At 32.8% G+C, this 23472-nt stretch overlaps 1 protein-coding gene and 1 long non-coding RNA gene across 13 annotated transcripts in view; one reads left to right on the forward strand and one right to left on the reverse strand.

Moving 5' to 3' along the window:
* Positions 1 to 10381, forward strand: part of LOC143175017 (uncharacterized) — a 66819-nt gene extending 56438 nt beyond the window's left edge. Inside the window, exon 3 of the long non-coding RNA XR_012999582.1 lies at positions 10287 to 10381. This is a non-coding gene — a long non-coding RNA (uncharacterized LOC143175017). The remainder of the gene's footprint in view (positions 1 to 10286) is intronic.
* The window catches only part of LOC116428670 (uncharacterized), a 340086-nt gene that overhangs the window by 152404 nt on the left and 164210 nt on the right, over positions 1 to 23472 (reverse strand). The window lies entirely within an intron of this gene.

A 23472-nucleotide genomic window follows, 5' to 3' on the forward strand; every position in this document is an offset into this window, starting at 1 on the left:
GGTAAATATTAGCCCGAATATTATTAGGAGTAAACATTTACATAATGAAGATAGTGATAATAATAAATAATATATATGTTTGAACTTTAAAACCATGGTTAGCAACGAGACTCCATAAGATCAGGAACATTTCTAATTTACATTTATTCATTTTTCTAAGGTTGTCGCGTAAGCAAACTCTAAGAATCAGCTAACTATACACATCACTTTAATTTGAATAAATAATTCAAGTTACTTGGAGTTTATAATATGCCATCATTGAATATTTTAAGTTAGTGGAATTAGCGATATTGAGACGGTAGACGATATAGACATAAGAGAAGATCTACCGAAGCCGAGTTTCCCTACGAATAATTATAAAAATAGTCGATACATTATTAACCTTTTGCATTCCGTTGACTCTGCCATAGACACATACTTTGCATAACAGATCTCATATGATTTATTTCAAATTGTAAAATTCTCCTTTTTCTTTTTACTCGAAAAAAGCAATTTGGCAAAAGATATTAAAAGATGTAAATCCATCAATATTCGTAATTTTCTTCTTTTTCGAAATAAAATTTTAAGTTCTTAAAATTAAAGGTAAACTTATACACACCGTTGAATTCATATTAAAAAATATAATAAATTCACATTAATGAAACTACGTAGTTCCAATTTACAAAAATCACATTCACCTTGAAATTTTTTTAAATAACACTGTAAAAAAGCAACAGCTTACTAAATGTTTCCCATCATGCTGAATAGCTCTTATCTGAAACATTTTTTCGTGGCTTCAATAATTACGGAAATATTTGACTGTAGACGAATAAAACGGACATACTGTATACACACAATCACGTATACGTAAATTATGATGTTATTTGCAATTTATCCTGGTTTAAATATGTACCATTACCCTCCATTAGTAACTTGAAGCTTGCTGAAATGAAATGGTGTGATAGAAAGGAAGGCACGGAGGAAAAAGGAAGAGGAGAAGGTTTCATCCAGGATCTGCTAGTGTATTCGTCAGTAAGGCTTTCTAGCAGATTCCTGCCTCAGAGGAAAGGACCGTTTGACGCAGAGTTAGGGAAGGTTTATATAGAAATGTGTGGAAGACTGAGTAAGAGCTGGAAATACATTTAGCTCGTTGTAGATCTTCAGTTAGAGTATAAAAACTAATTATAGTAAAATTTCAAATACTGTATAACAGGATTTCGACTAACCGAATCGTTATTTTCCGCGATTTACACTGTCCGAAATGTTCGTTAAATTGAAACTCAATAATTTGGATAATCCTTAGTATCTCGGAATATATACAATCGAATTTTACAAATATTTGTAAATTTGTAAATACTGTTTTGAACAACAATTTTTTTGCTGCTAGTCATAATGAAAATTAGGAAAGGATTTTTTACCATTTTAGGCTTTTATATAGTGAAATATCTATCTAGAACGCATTTTGATTTACACGCCTTGTACATGCTATCATCTCTTCGGAAGTGAAATCCTTCTTCTGGATGCAAGAAGACGGGTGTTTTTATTTTTTATTTTTTATTTTTTTTATTTTTTACTTTTTACTTTATATACATAAAGCTAAGCATGGACATTGCATTAAAAAGGAAAAAAATAAAATAAGAGGAACAAACGAGATATGTTTCCTAACAAATCATCATGCAATCGAATTTCCATTTTTATATCAACTTATAGTATACATTTTAAATAATAATTATATCATAGTCATATTTCTAGATGTTATACAATAACTTTCCTATTTCATTTTTTAAATATGAAACTGTAATAGAATATTTATTTCGATGTATAGGCTGTGCGTGAAGACGTACAGGTACGTTCTTCGAGTCAGAAGGGTTGAATCGGATAATAGAAGTTCTATTGCATATTAATGAATATCAAATTCGAAATAATACGAAAATTGCTATATATTCCACAAGAGGGACGATCAGTTCGGAATATTTTGCGTTCGGTGATATGGAACTGACATTTTGTGCAGAATATTCCGCTTAGCGATGCAAATGGGTTAATGAATGCACTGCCACTCGAAAATTTAGGGTCGCTTCTAATATTCACAATTTATGAAAGGAAACAAAAGCTGACCTAGTTCACTGTCTCTTATCTTTAGTGAGTTTATTAAGAGTCCTTCAAATCTGCCCTTAAACCTGCAAACAGTAAAATTTTATTACTTTTTTATCAGGTTTGTACACTTCGAGTGACCTAAATAAAATTAATTTACCGTTCTTTCTCATATTTGGCTGTAGTAGAATGAAATAAGCCATTGACATTAACAGTTTTATTTTAAGAATCGAAGCATAATAAGCTACGACTTGATTAAAAACAAAAATATGTGAAGGAATTTTAGTAGTTATGTTTGAAACACGGATTCACTAACTGTAATTTATTATAGTATTTGTAATTTATTGTAATATATATCTAATATATTAGTAAAAACTTGAATTCTTATAGATATTACATCGTTATAAATTCAAGTCAAACAGTGAAACATAGAGAAAACAAGAAATTATATAACTAATATTTTGCAATGATACATAGTCCGTAATAGGAATTAAATTTCTAAAACTAATTACAAAAATTAGTCTACAGTCGTCTACAGTCGTCTACAGTCATATATAAATATAATAGTCACCCTTCCCACATTTTTCTTCTTATATATATATGTTTTGTAATGGTTTGTTACTGAGTCCATCTCACAACAATTGAAATAAATCAATCTTAGGCATAAGATAAAAAAAACCTTTTTATATAAGGTAAAAAACCAAGAAAATACAACCCAAAGTCTCAAACATATCTTTGGGAATAAATAGAAATATTCGAAAAAGAATATTCAATAAAAAAATTTCGAAAACTAGTAGCATGGACGTTGAAAATGCTTATTATAAAGAAATCAAGCTATATCGGCGAGAAAGAAAGTATAACTATGATTAATTATAGACTAACAATCTTTTTATTATATTTTAGTATACACAGAAAATCTAAAATATTTTCTCATATCATTTCAATTGAAAAATTAAAAATTACTGTTCAGTGCCAAAATAGATGATCTTAAAATTTTGAGTGATATTGCAAAATTTCTTTTACCCAGAATGAAGTAATTAAACGTAACCATGTGCCTTTAATGTGAAACCGAGATCGAAAATACCATATTCAATGCGCAACATTAATAGTGCTCACCAAATTTCAAACCTCATTTAGTAATGTCTGCCCAAGATCCAAATTTTCGATATGGATGTTTAACGCGTTGAACCGTAAATGCGTTTGAACAGAACGCCGACGATTTCGTGATTAACGTATCGTGTATCAAATATAAACTGCGATATCCATATTGCCTATCGTTCCCTTGATCAAGGAAGTTGTCAATAGTATACACATCGTTGTTCCAAAATTTCGCTTAGTACTGAACTGACGATTTATTTTAGAAACCGAGAGTGAAAATCCATTGAAAACGCTGTAAACTCCGAATAAATTCGATGTGTTGACAGCTGAAATAAGTGAACTATATATTTGTTGGTGTATTTTAGTTCTTGAATGTGTGACGACCTCAGTCGCTAAGAATAAATATATAGAGGACAAATGAATAATGTGGAATTTATTGTTGACTTTCTGCAGTCTTGTTGCTAACTAACTTGAGAATTTTTTAGAGACTCCTACTGCTAACAAAAAAGAAGATGTGAACGTCTTCAGCGACTTCAAACAGTAAAGAAGTCTCTGTCGGCACAAAAATGCACAGACATTTGAAAAGGACTTTGCATTGTACTACAATGAACATCGGGTAATTGCAACACTCAACGGACCGGAAGGTTGCAACTATGAAAAAGTGGAATCGAATCCACTCCAGGAAATGAAGATTTTAGCATGGCAGACGTAGAAAAAAACAACGCGAATGATGGAAAAAGAAAGACTGAGAGTAGAAGCGTCTGGAAGCATTAAAAGCTAGCGATGAGTTTGAGACCTTTAACTAAAAAACCAAACTTTTTAATTTTTAACTTATGATGAATGAAACTTTCACCGTCATGTTTATGTTTTCCTGATTAAAGTGGTACCAAACACGATACTATTACGATGGTAATTGTTTGTATAATAAGTGATTGAAATTTCGGACATAGAAAACGACTACAAAGAGAAAAGAGACGTACAAATTGTCGAGTTCGACAATAATCGGATCATGTTACACTCTTCAATCGCAGCGAGTCGTCGAACGCTATAGTGTATTAAAAGGAATCCGGTTGGAATACGATGAGATGACGATGTTGCAATTATCTAATGTTCACTGTATAGATTTTTCCTGATCTACCTTAAAAATTTGTTAATAGAATCTGTCGAGGAATACTGTGTAAATCGCCCCTGGTCATTGGCCAAATAGATTAACTGCACTTTTTGAATTTTTTAAGTTTTTATCGTTAAAACGCTTCATTGGCTTTTAACTATTCATATTTAAAATACATTTTCTTATTATTGGGTGTGATACCACGAAATATAGAAATTTCTATTGACTATACAAAACTTGTAATAATAATAAAAATTACTTCAAAGGTATACTATTTTATACAGTTTATATATTCTTTAGATTAAAGCTACATCAGCAGCCACCGGTACCTTTGCAGGTCAGAAGGGACTGTAATCGGCAACACCCCGATCCTTCAGCTTCCTGATTTGACACTAAGGACACCGCCCTACACCACTAGTTTTATATATATATATAGTTAGACTCATGATAAGCGGGACAGACATATAGACAACACAAGTTCATTACTAACCAGGCTGTACTCACTGGACAACACACACACTTCAACTTTGTACACACATACATATTCCTTTCACTCATTATCAATCAACAAATACAGTCCACTTTCGACCAAGAAAAGAAGAAGGCCTTTTTTCATCATCCCAACTATTTCACACAAGGTTAATTCGGCGTGTGAAAGTGTTACGCCACGTCCACTAACATCGTTTGGACAGCGTGCACGAACACTACACCTGTATTAATGAAATGACATACGTTTTACAATATGTATTTAATTTCTTATTTAAAGGGAAATTTTGAAAATCAATGTATAGCTGTTGCATCATTTTTCTCTACTTTTTGTTTTGTGGAATTCACCGATTTCGCTAATAAGTGCCTTATTTATGTTTTGAGTCTAACAAATACTGGGCGAATATGGTAAATCGTGCGTTGTTATTCGACGAGTGACGCGAACACAGGAAACGATTTTCGTGCTGTTCAAATTAACGAACAATTAATCACATTTCGACCGTATTTAACACGTTGACTGTCACGAAAATCTAGGACGTTTTATGTATCACTCACTCTTCTGTAGCAAGTATATATTATTAATTATTTGGTATCCCAGTTATTACTTTACGCTATTGTAGGGATAGTAATTTGTAATGTATACGAATAGATGAATGAGTGTGATTGTGTATCGAGTTTGAGATGTTTGGAATTTTATAGAAATATGTAGTAGGTTATTAAAAATCAATATTTTATAAAAATCAACAAATCTACAATGTTTCAAACATAATTGAAATATATAATGCACCGAAACGACAGAATGTGCCAGAAACTATGCGAATGAGATAATTGTATTTGAATGTCGTATTTGTAAATGAAAAAAACGAATCTGAGCATGTAAGTTTGTTTCCTGACAATTGTTTATCCTGTAAACTGTTGTAAAAATTTATTAATAACTATTGTAAAATATATTCTATTTTATTATTTAGTTAGTTGTGCTATTAAATATTTTTATTTGACATTATTTATTTTGCACATTGCAATTGTTTTCAAGTAATTCGAAAACGTCGATCATTGACGACCATTATGACAATCCGCTTGTTAACACTAGAACTACCGACCTTTTATTAATATGATTAATGTATAATCCAATATAAAAATTGAAACTATTTATCTTTAACCAGTTAACTGCACTTGATGAGTACAGACGTCATCTTAAAACTTGAAATGATACTAATTCCTTCAACGATAAATTCTTTATTTTTCAGATAAACATGTAATTCTTCTTTGGTTTGCTTTGATTTTTTATTAAAATATACCCTTGGTGCATTCGTCTTGATGAGTACATACTTCATTTTTTCGATTTTATTGCGCGCAAAACGAGAGATCTTTTAAACTAAATTCCACAGTTAATAGGTTAAAAAATCTCGGATATTTAATACTTTTAAAATATCAATAATTGCGAAATAAAGAAACTGAAACTCTCCATTTTTAGCGGTATCGTAGTTCTAATGTTAACTTTCACGAAATTGAAACAGTATTTAACGCCCAAAGTAATCGATGTTCGGAACGTTCGAGCATCGTTACGGAAAAGGAGGGATTAAGATCAAACAATTGAACTTAATGACAAAAAGGCGCTTTCAAGCAAATGCACGTAAATTACGTAACTCACTGGAACTATTTGCAGGAACGTAGCTTCTAAGCTCGTGATTTATATTCAGGGTCTAATACGAGCCGTGCTTTTACAGCGTATCCTGTGAAAATTTAAAAGAGTCTTCCGACAGACGAGCGCACGGCGTTCAACTGTACAGTACAGTAGGACCTCGATTTACCTATCCCAGACTAATTACACACCAGGTATGTAATGGAGCACTTAGCCAAAAAGACCAATCACTCACCGCGTGTGTAATAATCATGAATTTTTGTAATTAGTCATGAGAAACTAGTATATTTTACTAGTTGACAGTAAAAATTAATCCTTTGCACTCGACAATATTTTTTATTATAAATATTTATTATTTTCCCATGAAATATTGATAATACTATTTGCAACTAATATCAAGAAAAATCTTGTTTAAATTAATGATTAGAGTTATCTTACTTCTATGTTCTGTATGTTGATACCTTGTATAAAGTTCGATGAATTTTAACGTTCATAATTTTGTTGTGTTGGAACAAATTACGACTGGAAGCACTTCTCGAGAGCAAAGGCTTAAAGGTGTGCAAAAATTAAAACTTGTATTGGTTTCAAGTTAAGACTCCGGAAAGAGTAACTCACAATCTAGATCAGAGATTACAAAAAAATGAACAGTAATGATGAAAGTGATGTTTTTGAGGCTTGGTTCCTGGGAACCATCTTTAAACAAATTTCTGGTCTTAAATGAGATAACCGAGTTATTTTTTGCAATCTGTATCGTTTAGAGTTTGGGTTAATCACAGACTCAGTAATTTGAATCCTTAGATTATACCCTATATGTATGGCCAGATTCATTGAAAAATTTCTTAATTATAACCAACAATCGAGATTCTACCGTATTCTGATTCAAATGATGCATTTATTATTAAATTTACTCTACAGTCTAGTCAAGTTTCAAATTTCGAAAATCATATTTATCGTAATTCATAATTCGCCAATACCATAGGGTATATCGAGACAAATCGGATCGTCTTCTCTTTAACACTAAACAAATAAAAATAATAAACATCACTAACAAAAAGCGAAAAAGAATTTTTAAGCCTTCCTTTCGCAAACAAGAAATAGGAAATAAGAAATATGATTTACGGTATAATAAACGTGCAGTGGATTCTTATTTCGATTCAATTCATCCTGCGATCCTATTCGCCAATATACAATTTCATTGCTAAAATTGTTCGGTGTACTTATTTAGCTAGAGAGTTAGCTGGAAAGGTCTCCTGGCATGGTATGATCCTATTTGGAAATAATGTGACAACTTGTAGAAATGTTATGGTTTGTTTGCTGCTGTTCTTGTTAGTTGACCGTCACGAAAATCTACAACATTTTATGTATTGGGTCATCCCATAAATAATTCGATTTTTTATATTTCTTTTATTTTTAAAAATAAAATATACAAATTTGTCTTTAATCCAAGGCATATTTTTCTTTAGTATCCATAAACTGTTTACCTGTATATTATAATTACTTTAAAAATAAAGATAAAGAAAAACTTTCTTTTTAAAAATAAAAGAAACATAAAAGTCCGCATTATTTATGGGGCGGCCCAATAATATCAGTAATTCTTCTGTAGCAAATATTAGATCATTCCATAAGTTTGTACCGTTTATCCTGTCGCTCTGGAATGTTTTCTAGTAACTAAACTGAAGCAGTTCAGATTCGTGTAGCTCTGTGAGTACAAAACGTAACACGAGAAGTAGTAACACACCGCGGCACGAATTTATGGAACGACCTAATATAAATAGGAATAATTATTACCGTTTTACCGATTACCGATTTTAAATTCCCCGTTTTTCTTCGTTCATTTAACAATACATCAATTTCTGTATTATCCAATTCATCAGGTTTTCAATTGCTGTCTTTCCTTTTGTTTCTATTTCCAATAAGAAATATTTATCGGTTGCCATATTTACCTTTATTTTATAACTACTTATTTGACTGGTTACGATAGGTATAGATATATACAAAGTGTCGGTATGTACAGTGTTAATTATTTGATATCACAATTTTTGTGTTACATTATTGTAGGGACGGTAATTTACAATGTGTATAGATGAACGAGTGCGTATTTGTATCACGTATGAGATGTTTAGAATGTCATAGAAACATGTGGTATGCTATTAAAAATCAATATTTTATAAAAATTAATAAATATACAATGTTTCAAACATAATTGAAGTATATCATGTACGGAAACTATAAAATGTGCCAGAAACTATACAAATGAAATGAGTCTATCGTAGAAAACCGTGGCATGTTATTAAAATCAGTATTGAGATTTAGCTAAAAGGGTCTCCCCGTATACTGTGATCCTATTTGGAAATAATGGCGTAACCCGTAGAAATGTTATGGTTTGTTTGCTGCTATTCTTGTTATGCCCAATTAACTGTTTAAATTATCAGTATTCGCGAAATTATCGCTAGGTCATGTTACATTAATCGCGAGTACATGGGTATGCGTCTGTATCGGCTGCTTGTCGTAGCAATGCTTCAACTGCGACCTTACTCTACACAGACCGATATTGGAATTTGGGAATAATAATTCAATCCATACCGAGTTATGACATTATTTACAAATACGAAGAGCTGTATGTCATGAAATATATATATGCATAGTCGATTCAGTATCAGTAAATTGCACGTGTATTTAACGAATTTTCACGGTCGATATTCTTGGAAATAGTCTTGAGTCGAAAATTATGAATACTTTGTTGTATGATTTCTTTTATACCTGTGATTGCTGGAATTCCTTTACCATTAATAATTTATTAGACGCAAAGAAAAATTCCATGTTCATATTTTATTCACGTTTATTTTAAACCATGACAACTGATAACAGATTAATAATATTTAACCCTTAATATTTTAAAAAGAGGATTTTATATAAAATCCTTATCTTATCTTATCTTATCTTAAATACTAAAAAGGAAGAAACTATACATTGAGTTTTTATAAAATCTCATAAAACTACACGTATAAAATTACTTGCTTGGGATTCCTTATTTTAAATAGGTTGATGTCGCCAGTAGGCTGGCATTCGTCCTTAAAGGATTAGTTCGTACTTAAAGGAATGAGTGACATTTATTTTTGTTAACTCTCCTAATTGTATTTCCTCAGGGGATTGCATGCTCAGCAAACTTGCCGACTGTTTTGTTCTATCTCTGCAGTTTCAGGTTCATCACGTGACAATTCTTATTAAATTGGACAAGTAAGACACTAAAATTGTATGCGCTAGTAAGGAGTACCTAGTAATAAATTAACTTCCGTTTTTCAATAGCCTAAAACATCACTTGTTTTTACTATTCGAATTGTCTGCATTATAAACTTAATTATTTGTAAGAGATTCAGTTGAGTTTTAGTCCCGTGACAAACACCTTAACCTGTTATATAACTGTGGAATAGTTTCACAAAAATCTGGTTTTGTTATCTCGCACGATAAAATCAAAAAATAAAAGTATGTACTCATCAAACGCAAGGAGAACGTATCTAGGATATATTTGAATGAAAAACCAAAGCAAAACAAAGAAAAATTATATGTGTATCTGAAAAAAATAAAGAATTCATCGTTGAAAAAATTAGTATCATTTCAAGCTTTAAGATGACGTATACTTGTCAACCGCAGTTAACTGGTTAATGTCTATTGACATCCTCTTTTCTCTAACCGAAATCATTGATGCTATAGATAAAACAGGTGGCGGTTGCTTAATCATGCAAAGACGATTCATTTACGAAGAAACTTTAAACGCACGAAAGAGGCATGTAGTCAATATATGACTAACGAAAAAAGATATATTGTTAAAAATTGTATAAGGATTACATATTAATCATGTTAACCGCACAATTGTTCTAGTATTAAGATACAGTGCTGTATTGATCTATGAAGCTCAGCTAATAGGAAGAAAGCCAGACCCTTCGGCGTAGCGCGAAGAACTGCTGATGTTTGGGGAATTGTTTTGGTTGTTGGCTAGCCAAACTTTACCCGTTCAATAAAGTGCTGGTTCAGTGCAATCTGTGGTTACTTACATAGTTATTCCGACAAAAGGTAGAAGCGGTTAACCTGCTGTATTAAAGATGCCACTGGACACGCAAAACCTTGTTAAGGTAACATTTCATTGGTAAAACGAAGGTATCATATTATCTAAGCATGCGCTGATATCGTATTAGTTGATTTCAATGGTTCTGTACATCAATTTTTATTATAAATACATATACTCTCCACAAACAACGTTTCTCCACATGTCCTTCTCCACTCGTGATAAACGTTGACGCCTCGGTTTTGATCGCTTTTGTTATTGGTTGATTCGCATAAACGAAGATCGCAAATCAAACTGAATACGACGAAGTGAGACACAAATAAGGAGTTGATGCTCACATTCATTTCCTACCGTTGTATCTCACTTTGTCCTATTTGGTTCTTTTGCAATCTTCGTTACTTCTGTTCATCGCAAATAAAGCAAACGCAACGAAGATCGTAATGAAGATCGAAGACTGAGCCGTTTCAAACTCGTGAATGGAAGAGTCCCCCTGTCCCTCTAACTTCTCAGCTTGTTGGTAGTCTGCCCACTCATTGAACAGCATCATACTTAGACACTATTCAATCGTAGTCAGGCAGCACGCGTATTCACAGAATGTCTAAATTTTCGTGAAAGCGACAAGGAAAGGTTCATGTGAAAAATATTTATTCGATTCTTTAAAGTTCGAAGAGCCTGATAAAAATTTCGAAAGTTAGAAGACGACAGAGAAGCTGCATGATTCACTAATAAAATGAGAAAGGAGAAATAAGAAAAACAGAAATGAAGTGGAAATATTGTTGATCGTCATCTACACGTATGAGATGTGCACACCATCGAATTTGTCAGTTGGTTCAACTGCCAGTTGTAAACGTAATATAAAAGGTAAAGCAGTCTTTGAAGTTGACTTTGCATGCAGAATGAAATAAAAATTGCGAATTGTTTTGCACGTAAGTCTTGTTTCTTCTCATTCAAGTTCGGATTGTGTTAGAGCTGATACCGAGTTTTAAGCCTTCCGCAATACTTTTATATTTTATTATGTTATTTTTCTTTATTGTATTTCAAGCGATAAGCGGCAGAAAACAATTCTTAAAATATTTCCTCCGCGAAATTCAAGTGTATTCCGCGTGACTTAGAAGAACAGGTCTGAACCTATGCTACGTTTTCACATGGCAACACTTGACATTTTTCAAAAGGTTTGCTTTTTAAAAGCTGCCGCGAGTCGAGTAGCCGCCTTAACCGCGATCCGTGCACCGCGTTGCACACGTGGGTATTTATGCGATGTTACGATTCATAGACCTCTGTTGTAGCGTTACGGCGTGGTGTTTTTCCTGACGAAATAATTTGCAATTACGAGGGAAACAGAATGAGGGAAAAAGAGAGATACAGAGGTAGAGATATAAAAATATAGAGATACAGAAATACAGAAATATAGAAATACAGGAATATAGAGATATAGAGACATAGACATATAAAGATATAGAGATATAGAAATATAGAGATACAGAAATATAGAGATATAGAGATATAGAGATATAGAGATATAGAGATATAGAAATATAGAGATATAGAGATATAGAGATATAGAGATATAGAGATATAGAAATATAGAGATATAGAGATATAGAGATATAGAGATATAGAGATATAGAGATATAGAAATATAGAGATATAGAAATATAGAAATATAGAAATATAGAAATATAGAAATATAGAAATATGGAAGTGTTTCCAGTAAGTTGAGATAAGTATTTATATACTTTGTGTACACATACATAGCGCGCGCGAGAGGGGGGTGGGGGGATGAGTCGGGTGTAAGCAACAATACGGAGGGGAAACGACGACAAGGTCTTTTTGGAAGGTAAATAGGAAATGTAGGCATGTAGCACACACTGGTTCGTGACTACATTCCCGGCGAGCCACTCTCGGCGTGATTATTCGACTAAGATTATGAACGTGCGAGCATAATAGAGCAATTATCTCCGATAGGATATGCAAGTAGCAACGGACGAGTTCTGTCGTGACTGCGCACAGGAAAACAGACCCTCCACAAAACGTTTATTTTATGGCCAAGCTTAATTGTACACCGAGATGTATGGCTTTTTAGTCATGTTATTATCTGCTTGTCGTCCCACGTGGAACGGGAATCCACTTCTCCCGCAGACATCTTCTTGCGGGCTGAATCCACACAAGACATCGCCGTCAATCGTTATTGCGAAACAACTAGGAAGCATATTTTGTGAAACTTATAGAACGTTTTAATTTATGATTGTCACTCCTGAAGAAAAAGATGTGTTTCATATATTACATACTAGAGTTGGTTAAATTTGATTGGATTAATGAATTGGTAACGATGAATCGAATGGAGGTAACAACTGATTTGAGAACGTAACCTCTGTTGTGATCTGTAATTGTCACTAATTTACAATGGAAATTAAACCAATTATGTTGAGACTTAATTATTTAATAACTACAGGTAATAACTTGCGATTGAATAAAAGTTGCATTTAAATTATCAGTTTTAATTAGCATTTGAATTATTACGTGTTATTATGATGTTTGAAGAAAGAATCGATTGTTAATTGTGTCTTCAAAATTATTTCATATAAAAAACGATTAAAAGTAATCGACGAAAGTTACTTTGTTATCTACTGATTCCTTCTTACATTATGATATCTTTCTATTTAATATACAACATGAGTACAATGCTTAGAACTGTTTTCAACGGCTCTGGAGACTACTAACCATCACCGTGAAATTGAAACAGGACCAAGGTTTGAAAAGATCTGGTTTAAAAGCACTTATTTGAGTAATCTTAAACAATTTTTTTTAAAGAATTCACTAAACGTATATGCTTCACCTTTTTGTATACGTTTTTATATCACCTTTAATGTTACAAAAGTACTAGTGGTATGCCGTATTAGTCACCGTTATCCATTATACGAGCCATGAAGTGCTTCGACGTTAGAAATATATTGGAGACTTATCTCATACTTTATGGTCCTCCTGTTCATTTGAGATCATTGAACTAATATTCTGTTTAAAGTTCTTTTAAAGACAGTTGTATATATTTAAAATATTTTATTCTTTTACACCTATGTAATTGTTCAATTACCTTAACTTTTATATAAGTTTATTTATTGATCGAGTTATTTAAAATATTTAATTGTTGGACACCGTATTTTAAATACTTTTTTAAAGTAACTATATGAATTATTTTAGCTAATACTTCCTTCGATAAAATACAAACTATCAAATCTGACATGCCATCTGTCTTAACTGCAAACGATATTTCTAATATTTCATTCTTTCGTTCAGACTTTTATTCTCTTCAGCTTAGTTCATCCAATTCTAATTCTTCCATTTAAATTACAAATGTTACATTGAAGCTACGATAATCACATTTATTTAGAAAGAAAAATTCCTTTGTTTAGAAATTTTTTAAATTACTTATCGAAATAAGTATATCAACCTGACAACACTGAAACGATTTAAACCAGCATAGCCCTTGGATGTATTAGGAGTACCCATAAGTAATGTTGTTTCTTAAAACTAAAGTTTATTTAAATTGTTTAAATCGTACATGAAACATAGTCAATAAAGTAGTCATCGTAATCGTCTACATTTTGCCATCTGGAATTGAGCTTTTGTATGCCTCTTTTATAAAAATCCCTTAACTTCTCATTAAAATACTTTTATATTCAGTTTTTGACATCTTCATAATTGAAAAGCTTTTTAGTATAAAAAAAATGCTTTAAAAATCCGGTTTCCGCTCGTAACAAAATGATCGAAAAAGAAATCTGCTTCGTGTTTAACGAGTAACGAATTGCATTCAGTAACTCTCGTAGATCGATTGTCTATACGAAGGACACGCGAGTCACACTTTCTGCATCGACACACCTTTCCAATTTTGTGAAGATGATCTTGAACTGTAGATCACGATAAATCAAGAATTTCTGCAATCTCTCCAATTGTCAAACTCGGACTTTTCAACTGCAGCTTTCAATTCGTCATCTTTAACACTAGGTTTACGAAACGCGTCGATTCGATGCATATAGAATTTTATAAACACTTTTTACTAAATATTCACGTCGATTTTGATCGATGCAATTACACGAATATGTATTCCAATTATCTGTTATCAAACCTATAATCTTCAAAATATAAATCAGAACAACAATTTTCCTACGAGCAATAAAACAAACTACACAGTAACTATCCGTAAACCTAATGTTAAAAAAGGACGGACTTCTCATTGTCTTCGAGACGAAAGTCGCCGTTTCGAAATATTGTGAATCATTGTTGACTTTTTCGGGTACTTAGAACTTCGGAATAAACACTATCAACATTATTTCTATCGAAGGTAACAGAAACTCCTTCTGAATTTTTAATTCCAAAAGGTGTTTTGTGATACCTTCGGTAGAAATAGTGTAAATAATGTTTGTTGCAACGAAGCATTCTTTCCTTTATGAAATTCATATAGCATACAATGTCGGATATGTTTCGCCATCATTTTATCAGAATTCATTCTTTTTAAATGTATACACTTTAGCACTAATAGATTATCAACTTGATGTACACAAAGTTTGCAACATTGATTCAACGATAAACGTTAGGCCGAGACATTACTTGTGGGTATCCCGAATATATTCGAAGCCAACATAATACGTTTCTGAACATCTTCTTCGAGCACGAAAACACTGGCTGAATGCAGAAACTAACATGAGTACAATCAACTACCTATGAAGAAAATAATAACATGTTCTTTCATTTTACGATTATATCATGATCGCGTGGTCGGAGTCGCGCAGCTTCCCTAACGATATTTACACACACCATAAAGGAAAGGTTGGATGTTAGGAATGCGAGGGTTCCCATCACTGAGATAGCAGTGATTTCAACTCTGAAAGTTTTCAAAACATCAGTTTTTAAGTGATTTTCCTAGGTATAATCTCCTATTAATATTTTCGATTTTAAATTCGTATACTTTGAAAAATAATATAAAAAGTACTGTTTTAAGTGAATCTACAAAAAACAAATAGGAAAACTATGCCAAGAAGAAGAATACGAATACTGTTAAACTAGGAAACTTGTATTTCCCTAATTTTTCTATTACTCGTTGCAAAACTATTTTTAGAAAAAATCCTAGAATACTTCTGTTCAAAATGAAAGATCTCCTGGTTTTTGAGAGGTAAAGTAAACATCAAAATAACTTCCCAATTCACTTTAACGATGTGTCGAAGAGTTGACTTCTTTTAATTAATTTATGAGGATACATCGTTAACTGTGTGATTATAAATATAAAAAAAAGATATTTATATCTCTCACTGAAACTATCATTAACTCATTTTTTCTCCTTAATTTTCACTTTTAATCCTTAGGATTCTACTTTTCAAAAGACGATATCAAAGTTAATACGCGTGAACTGTGAAAGGCGCACAAATAACTGAAACACAAGAATAATGGCAATTCACATTCAAGCTTCTCGAATAGTTTCCACTAAAACAAAAACACTTAGACTGTGTGTCAGTAAATGCATCGGTTCAGTAGTTAATTGTCGGTGCAATTGGTAACTTATAATACATAGCAGAACCATTCTCAAGTATCCGGACAATAATATTCATTATCCACAATTTCCTCGAGGCGTCGGAATTAATTAAACTCCAGCATTAAAAGCGGAGTTCCTTCTTCGGGAGGGGGTGGCCTTGTTTTACAGAGGACAATAATTCGCGGAGCGTTCTGCAACGGAACAGATTTCGCCGGATAAAAAGTTAAATAATGCTTTCCGAGCGGACGCCTCCATTTATTTGGGAAACCACGAAAACAGCAGCGTTTCAGAAGTTCCCGGCTGCATAGGGAAGAAACGATTCACTCGCGTAACTGATTTTCTTCCTCTTTTCGCTTCTTCTTATTAGGCTAACGCTTTTGATGTACTAACGCTTCCTTACGTTACCTTAGTCGGCCGCGAGCGGTGCATACACGCGGCCGATCCGACTTCTCGGCCGCAGAGAGAAAACTTTTTCAAAGCGGGCAAACTTTTCACCGCAACAGCGTATACAACTTCAACGATATAACCGGTGCGGCGGATTCGTGTTATACATACTTCTTGCCTCATTTGTTAGCCGTTGTACAGCGCCATATGAGCCGTTTTTTTGAGAGTGGTATAAATCCATTTTTGGAAAAAATGAGTTAACCAGTTAACTGCATTTGACCAGTCTGCACGACATCTTAAAGCTTGAAATGATACTGATTATTTCATACGATAAATTCTTTATTTTTTCAGATAAACATGTGACTCTTCTTTGTTTTGCTTTGGTTTTTCATTAAAATATACCCTAGGTGCATTCGTCCTATGTTACATTACTACACACTTCATTTTTTGCTTTTATTGCACGCAGAGCGAGAGATTTCTCAAACTGAATTCCTTTTTATATTTATAAATACACAGTTAAAAATGTACGATACCTTCATAAATTAATCAGAAGGAGATTAATTGTAAAATATTATCGCAGAAATGATTTCTTTGAAATTGAAATGGGTCTATTTGCAGTCCATTTTCTGTAACAGTTTTATTAATTGTTATTGTATAATCAAATTTAACAAGTTTATGGTTTTATAAACATTACGCAAACAGATTAACGTTTGCAAATATTTTTAATTTAATTAATCATTAAAAACTTATCAGAAATGATGCATGATGTTTTAATTTGCTAGAGATTAACACTTTATCTATCGCAAGTCTTTTAACCAGTTAACTGTGGAATGTAGTTTGAAAAATTTCTCGTTTCGCGCACGATAAAATCAAAATATAAAGTGTATACTCGTCAAACACAGAGCAAATGAATCTATAACATAACGAAAAACTAAAGCAAAACGTCGAAGAAATACACATTTATCTGAAAAAATAAATGTTTTATCGTTGAAAAAATTAGTACCATTTTGCGTTTTAAGATGACATGTATACTCGTCGAATGTAGTTAACTGGTTTTAATCGGCTTTTCGATTTTGAATGCTTAACAATTGGTGACGTATTAAAATTACTCTCATTTAAGTGCCAGCCAATCAGTTTGTAGAGTCAAATTAGGTTTATTTGGTTATTCTTCTTTTAATTATTTATTTTTATCTTTCTTATTACCCGCTCAGAAATTAAAAATGGAACGATCGCACTACTTAGAACTGTTTTTGTATAAAAACAGAAAAGCGTAATTCAGTTTCTGAGTTGGAACGAAAGAAACGCGATCGCGTCACTTGGCACTTTTCCACCGGGTTTTTGCAGAAACCCCTGACACTCAAGCGGTTAATTAACATTAAGTTTACGGAACGTGTTAATTTCATGAAAAATCAATTGAGAAAAAATGATTAAACACAGAAAATAATGTTAAGTTGAAATTGCAAATAGTGTTTTTGAAAACTTCCGATTAAAACAGTGTTAACTTAAATCAAGTCTAAAACGTTTTAATTATATAATTTATAGAAATTGTTTTATTGTCAGATACAAAATAGATATTTATATTTCTAACAAAAATGTTAATAGAAGCGTACTCACTGCGTCTTGCTAGGATGGTTCTACCGACCAAGAAAATGATTTGAGAAAATGCGGTGTGCTCTAAGTGAACGTGCGCTCGATGCGTTTTGTCAATTCGTTGCACGCAATCTCTTCAGTCAAGCACACGAACTATCGACATGTTTAGAGGTTTCGCTAAAACGTTGTGCACAGAAACTGGCTTCTCACATCTTTAGTGCTCAGTAATGGAATTTTTCATTTTTGTTTAAGTTACAAATTATGGGAATACTAGATGGAAACATTTAATAAACAATGCAACTTTGCAATTTCCTCCCTAATAAACGCCAGATACATAGATACTATTTCTTGAATACAAATGTATAAACTTGTTCATATTCTATTCACAATGTTGCACACAAAAAATAGGCACTCCTATATAAACAATGACAAAAAAAACGATGAAACTGACACGGAAAACATTTTCTAAATACTTAAATATTACTTAATTAATTCATGAAAATAATTATATATTCATAACTTTCTTCATTAAACACTTGTTTCATAATCAATTTATTTTTCCATTTATTATAACAATAAAATTATATTACGAAAAATGGAAAATCAATATAATGTGAGGATAAAGTTAAACTAATTTTTTTTTATATCTAATATCCTCGGAACGTGCGTCGATTACAATTCAGAACCATCTGCCGTGTATATGTATTTACTATGTAAACATATTTAGTCGCAGGCCTTGCTGGAATCACATTCTATTTGTTCTGTTAATTTCAGTGTGCTACGCTGTTATCGCGTTGCGTTAAATTCTTAGAATATTTGACCGGCAACTGGGAAATAAGGAACACGTTTGAACCGTTCCACACTCACAAATTATAAATTAATAAATAGAACCACTTACATTTTATTTTAATTGACCAGGGTTTAATACCTTCAACCAAAACACAAGAAAACTATGTACTGATTTTTTATCCTTTAAATGATTAAAATCTTTGATCGCAATTTTCAATTCTAAAAATATAAATTAGATGTAGCCAATAATATCACACTCGTGGTCAAAGGGTATTGAGTATAGGTATAGGTATTTATATAGATATTATAAAATGTAGTAATTTGCAATTGTAAAACATGATTTCTATATTCGGAAACTATCACACTTTTTAACCTTCCATGGGCAATATGGACATTGATATTCTTTCATATAGATTTTGAAAATCGGAATTTGAAGAATGGGTAATTAAGGCATATATTTGCTCGTGTATATACTTATGTAACTGCGTTAATTAAAATTGATTTAATCATTTATAAAATTCACTATGCCTCAAATTTACGCATTCTGCAAATCTATTGTTAAATATGGTGGTGAGGTCATGAAGAAGTAAGATTTTTGACAGGCCTTTAACACTCGAACCACCGAGCATTTAATATAATTCATATGTAATACATATAACAATTGTAACAATAGATTTCTTTCAGTTTCTCCAGGCAATCATTATAGTATTCAATTGTAACTACTTATTTTCAAGATCATTTAGAATATTCAATGCTTTCGACATATCAATAATTGTGAAACAAAAAAGGCAAACCAGTCATTTTGTCTGTTACGGTAGTTTTAGTGTTAACAGTTCGTATTGTCGGCGCAGGGTTAAGATAGTACTCGCACTAATGTCGAAAAGCGAGAAATACTAAAACCTTAAATAACTGAAACTCGATATGTGGATAACTGTTTCTAGCAGTTGACAATTTGTTAAAAAGTATAAGTGGTAGATAAAGGGAACAAGTTACGACACCGCAGAATTTCAGCGCGCGATTTTCAGCGCGCGGAAGAAAATTTAATCGGATTAAATTGCGAACTGTTCGCGGTGAAATTTCTCGTTAAACAGAAATGTAAACAAATGGAGAAACGAGATCGCGAATGAAACTGTCGGCGGTAAGACGCTCCTACGCTTTCGAGCGTACTTGCTTCGAAAGCACGGAAGTGTTGTTACACAGTTCTCCGTAAACGAAAGCGCGCCGTATGAATGGCGCCCTGGTTACGGCATTTCCGCGCCCGACAGATGCTACGTATTCGCAAATGTTTCCCACACGTCGCTTTCTGGCAATTCTAACGATGAATTTTGTCTACCGCTGGGAAACTCAGAATTTGGAATAGTTATCGAGGTGTCGTAAATCGTGGTATACTATTTTGACACATCAACTCCGGAAACTGACTGAAACGTTACAACTCCGTTTTACAACGTAAAGTTGTAAAAAGCAAATATATATCCCAAACGTTTTCCAAATCACACAGGAAAGTATTATGTGGTAATATAAATATACTCGAGTGCAAGTACGAATATGCTCTAATTTTAAAGGCTGCGATTCACATTGAAATATGCACGGATGCTGACCTCACTACAAGCGATGTGTTTGAGTATTTTTCACTTTTTTTCTAAGTGTAACATGTATCATGAAAACTTTACAAACTCAAACCCATCGCTTGTAGCAATGTCTACATCTCCATATGTTTCGATGTGTATAGGAACCTTAACACCAAAACTACCAAACGGGTCAAAATGACCCATTCCTAATTTCTTCATTTCGCAGTTGTCAAAAATATAATAGATACTTCCGTGAAAAATTATTAAAGAAATTGATTCAGTCATACGCAAACCGAATTATAAATGAATTAAAGTCTCGATACACCCTTGAAGCTGCTATAGAGCAATTTCAGAAAGTCAATCTAACTGCTAGTAGGTTCAGTGTTAAGAACTTAACGCAGAAGCACTGGCAGGCCAACAACCCTATTACGTCGTGTTGTATCAAATTCTTCTGCTACTGCAAGAGAAATTGCTTGTGTAGCTGATGTACCTACCACTATTCAAAATGTTCGACGTGTGTTGCGAATGAGTAATATTATAAATCGATCAAAAATGAACGCCAAGCTACGATTAACAAAGAAGCATAAGGAATCACGCCTTGAATTTGCGATAAACATACACTAAAGGAAAACCTGGAGGCATGTAATCTTTACAGATGAAAAACGGTTTTGTCTGGATGGTCCAGATAGTAATGTATACTATTATCATGACATTCGAAAAGGACAATTAACAAAAATTGGACGGCAAATGAAAGGAGGTGGAATAATGTTTTGTGCCGACATATGTTACAAAGAGAAAACGGATATTAATTTTATACAAGGAAAAATTAATAGTGCAAGTTATTTCAGATTAATTAAAAACTAAATTAATAAGTGTGCACAATGCATTGTAGGTATAAAATTTGTGTTCCAACAACGTAATGCTGCCATATAAACGGAAAAAATTATTCATGAATATTCTTCAACGCAGAAAATTTCTGTTTTGGAATGACTGACGTGCTTCCCGGTTTGCAATATAATTGAGAACTGTTGGGGACTATTATCAAAAGCTGTCTACGCAGGAGGCAGACAATTTGAAAATTTAAATGATTTAAAAATCTGTATTAAAGAGGGATGCAAACATTTATCACAATCTTCAATTACAATATTGTATAAATCCTTACCAAAAAGGATGATAGAGGTAATTGAGAACCACGAAGGTCCCTCAAATTATTAAACACATGTACAGTTATCTCATGTTCATATTTGTCTATTTTAAATTTATATAATATGGAATATTTTTCAGACGTGCTATCATTTTGTCTGTATTCATTTGGGTATTTGTATTTTTACTGAGAGAATTCATTGAAGAAAAGTTATTAGAAGTTATGTTTACATATCAGTGGGCGGTAGTCTTTATGTATCATTTGCACCTTGTCTATATCATAATTATAACGCGAGAAATTAAAGGTAACACACGTGTGCTATCTTTTTCTTGGGGAGTGTATATCGGAGGATCTTTTCAACGATCCGACGCATGGTGACCTCACTCACCCCTAAAATAGTCGCCAAATTTGTAAGTGACGTCCTTGGGTTTCGGAAATAAGCTCTTGAGCTGTTTGGATGACATCGGGGTCCTTGCAGACTTTCCTTTTGAATGAGTTCACTTTGCCGGAGTAGTAAAACCCTCTTGAGATTTCTCGGCAGCCGCATACTTTTGCACAATATCGTAAATAGTCAATCTCGGGAAATTATTCAAAGAATCGAATAAATTCGGTCACAAACCGCTCAGCGCGTAACGCTTCCATTATCGTTACTTTTCGATTATATTCCACACTCGATCTACAGTACAGTTCTCACGTCCCAAGTCAATTCTAAAGCTAAAAAGTTACAGGGGCAAGAGGAATCGGCCGTACGTTCCACCTCGGTCCTTCCAGGAAACTTAGTGGTCGGGCCTTCGTGTCTCCGGGAATTAGTAAACATAAAAAGCTGCCGCTGCGCAGAAACGAAATTCGACGTCAATGTTTATTACATCTCGCAATCTGTTCCGTCTGCTTTCTTTGTCACGCGGTTCGGCCAATAACATCAACTGTTGTTTTATAGCTATTAACGCGAGCATCCTAAGCGAAAGAGTCCCCTTGCCTCTCCCACTTTTTAGCTTTTAGGATTGACTTGAGATGCGAGAGTTGCACTGTAATTACTTTTACCATTTTTAAGTTATATAAATTTTATGCGTATAGAGCATTGTTTACGAGAAGATCCCCGGGACAGCACAGGGGCAAGAGGAGACTATCTCTCGCTAAGGATTTTATTTATGATTTTAATTGGTTAAGCATAACATATTGATCAATAGCAAATTAGTATCAAAAATAAGATGAAAAAAAGTGAAAGCTGATGAATGAAACTCATATTTCTTTCAGGACTCTTCTTCTGAACGACATTTGGCTTGCTCGAAGAAAATAAACATCTACTGCTAAACTCACTTCTAGCGGGAAATTCAAATTGAATTTTGTCCGGATTTTGCTGACGGACTCTGTTTTCACTTGCAAAACTTTGTAATGTTAAAATCAAAATGTAAGATAACCTCGTAACGTCGTTCTAATTTTTGTTGTTTTAAATAAGCATAATTTTAATAGGTGATCGACTGTTATGCCTTCGAAATCAAAAAGCTAATTACTCTTGCAATAGATAAAGCGTTAATAATGGTTTATTGCAAATGTGCGTAACAATGATGAATACTAAAATGAATTAAATTCAGCATCATTATTTCGCTGCTTTATGAAATCGGTTATAAAAGAAAATGTTGGATACATCCGAACATACTTATGTCAGATGCAGTAGTTATACAATCGATATTAAAAGTGTAACAGCTGTTCGGTTAATTGCTTTTATATATAACACATTATTTACCAACTTTTATTGAACAGTTTATTGAAGACTAATAATCAATGCCTACAGATTGCTTAACCAATTTTAATAACAATAGCAACTACAATTGATGATTTAACAAATTATCTTGGATAAAATAAACTAATCACTTTTCTTTGAGACTATTATTCAAAGAAAATTATTAGAATGCTTTTTAATTTAAAACGATGATTGGAAAGCCTATTAATAGTCATTCGGTAAATACAGTGTTAAGATTTTAAATTTTCACACTTGTTACACG

This window comes from Nomia melanderi, chromosome 10 (assembly GCF_051020985.1).
Source record: "Nomia melanderi isolate GNS246 chromosome 10, iyNomMela1, whole genome shotgun sequence".
Classification (NCBI taxonomy): Eukaryota; Metazoa; Arthropoda; class Insecta; order Hymenoptera; family Halictidae; genus Nomia; species Nomia melanderi.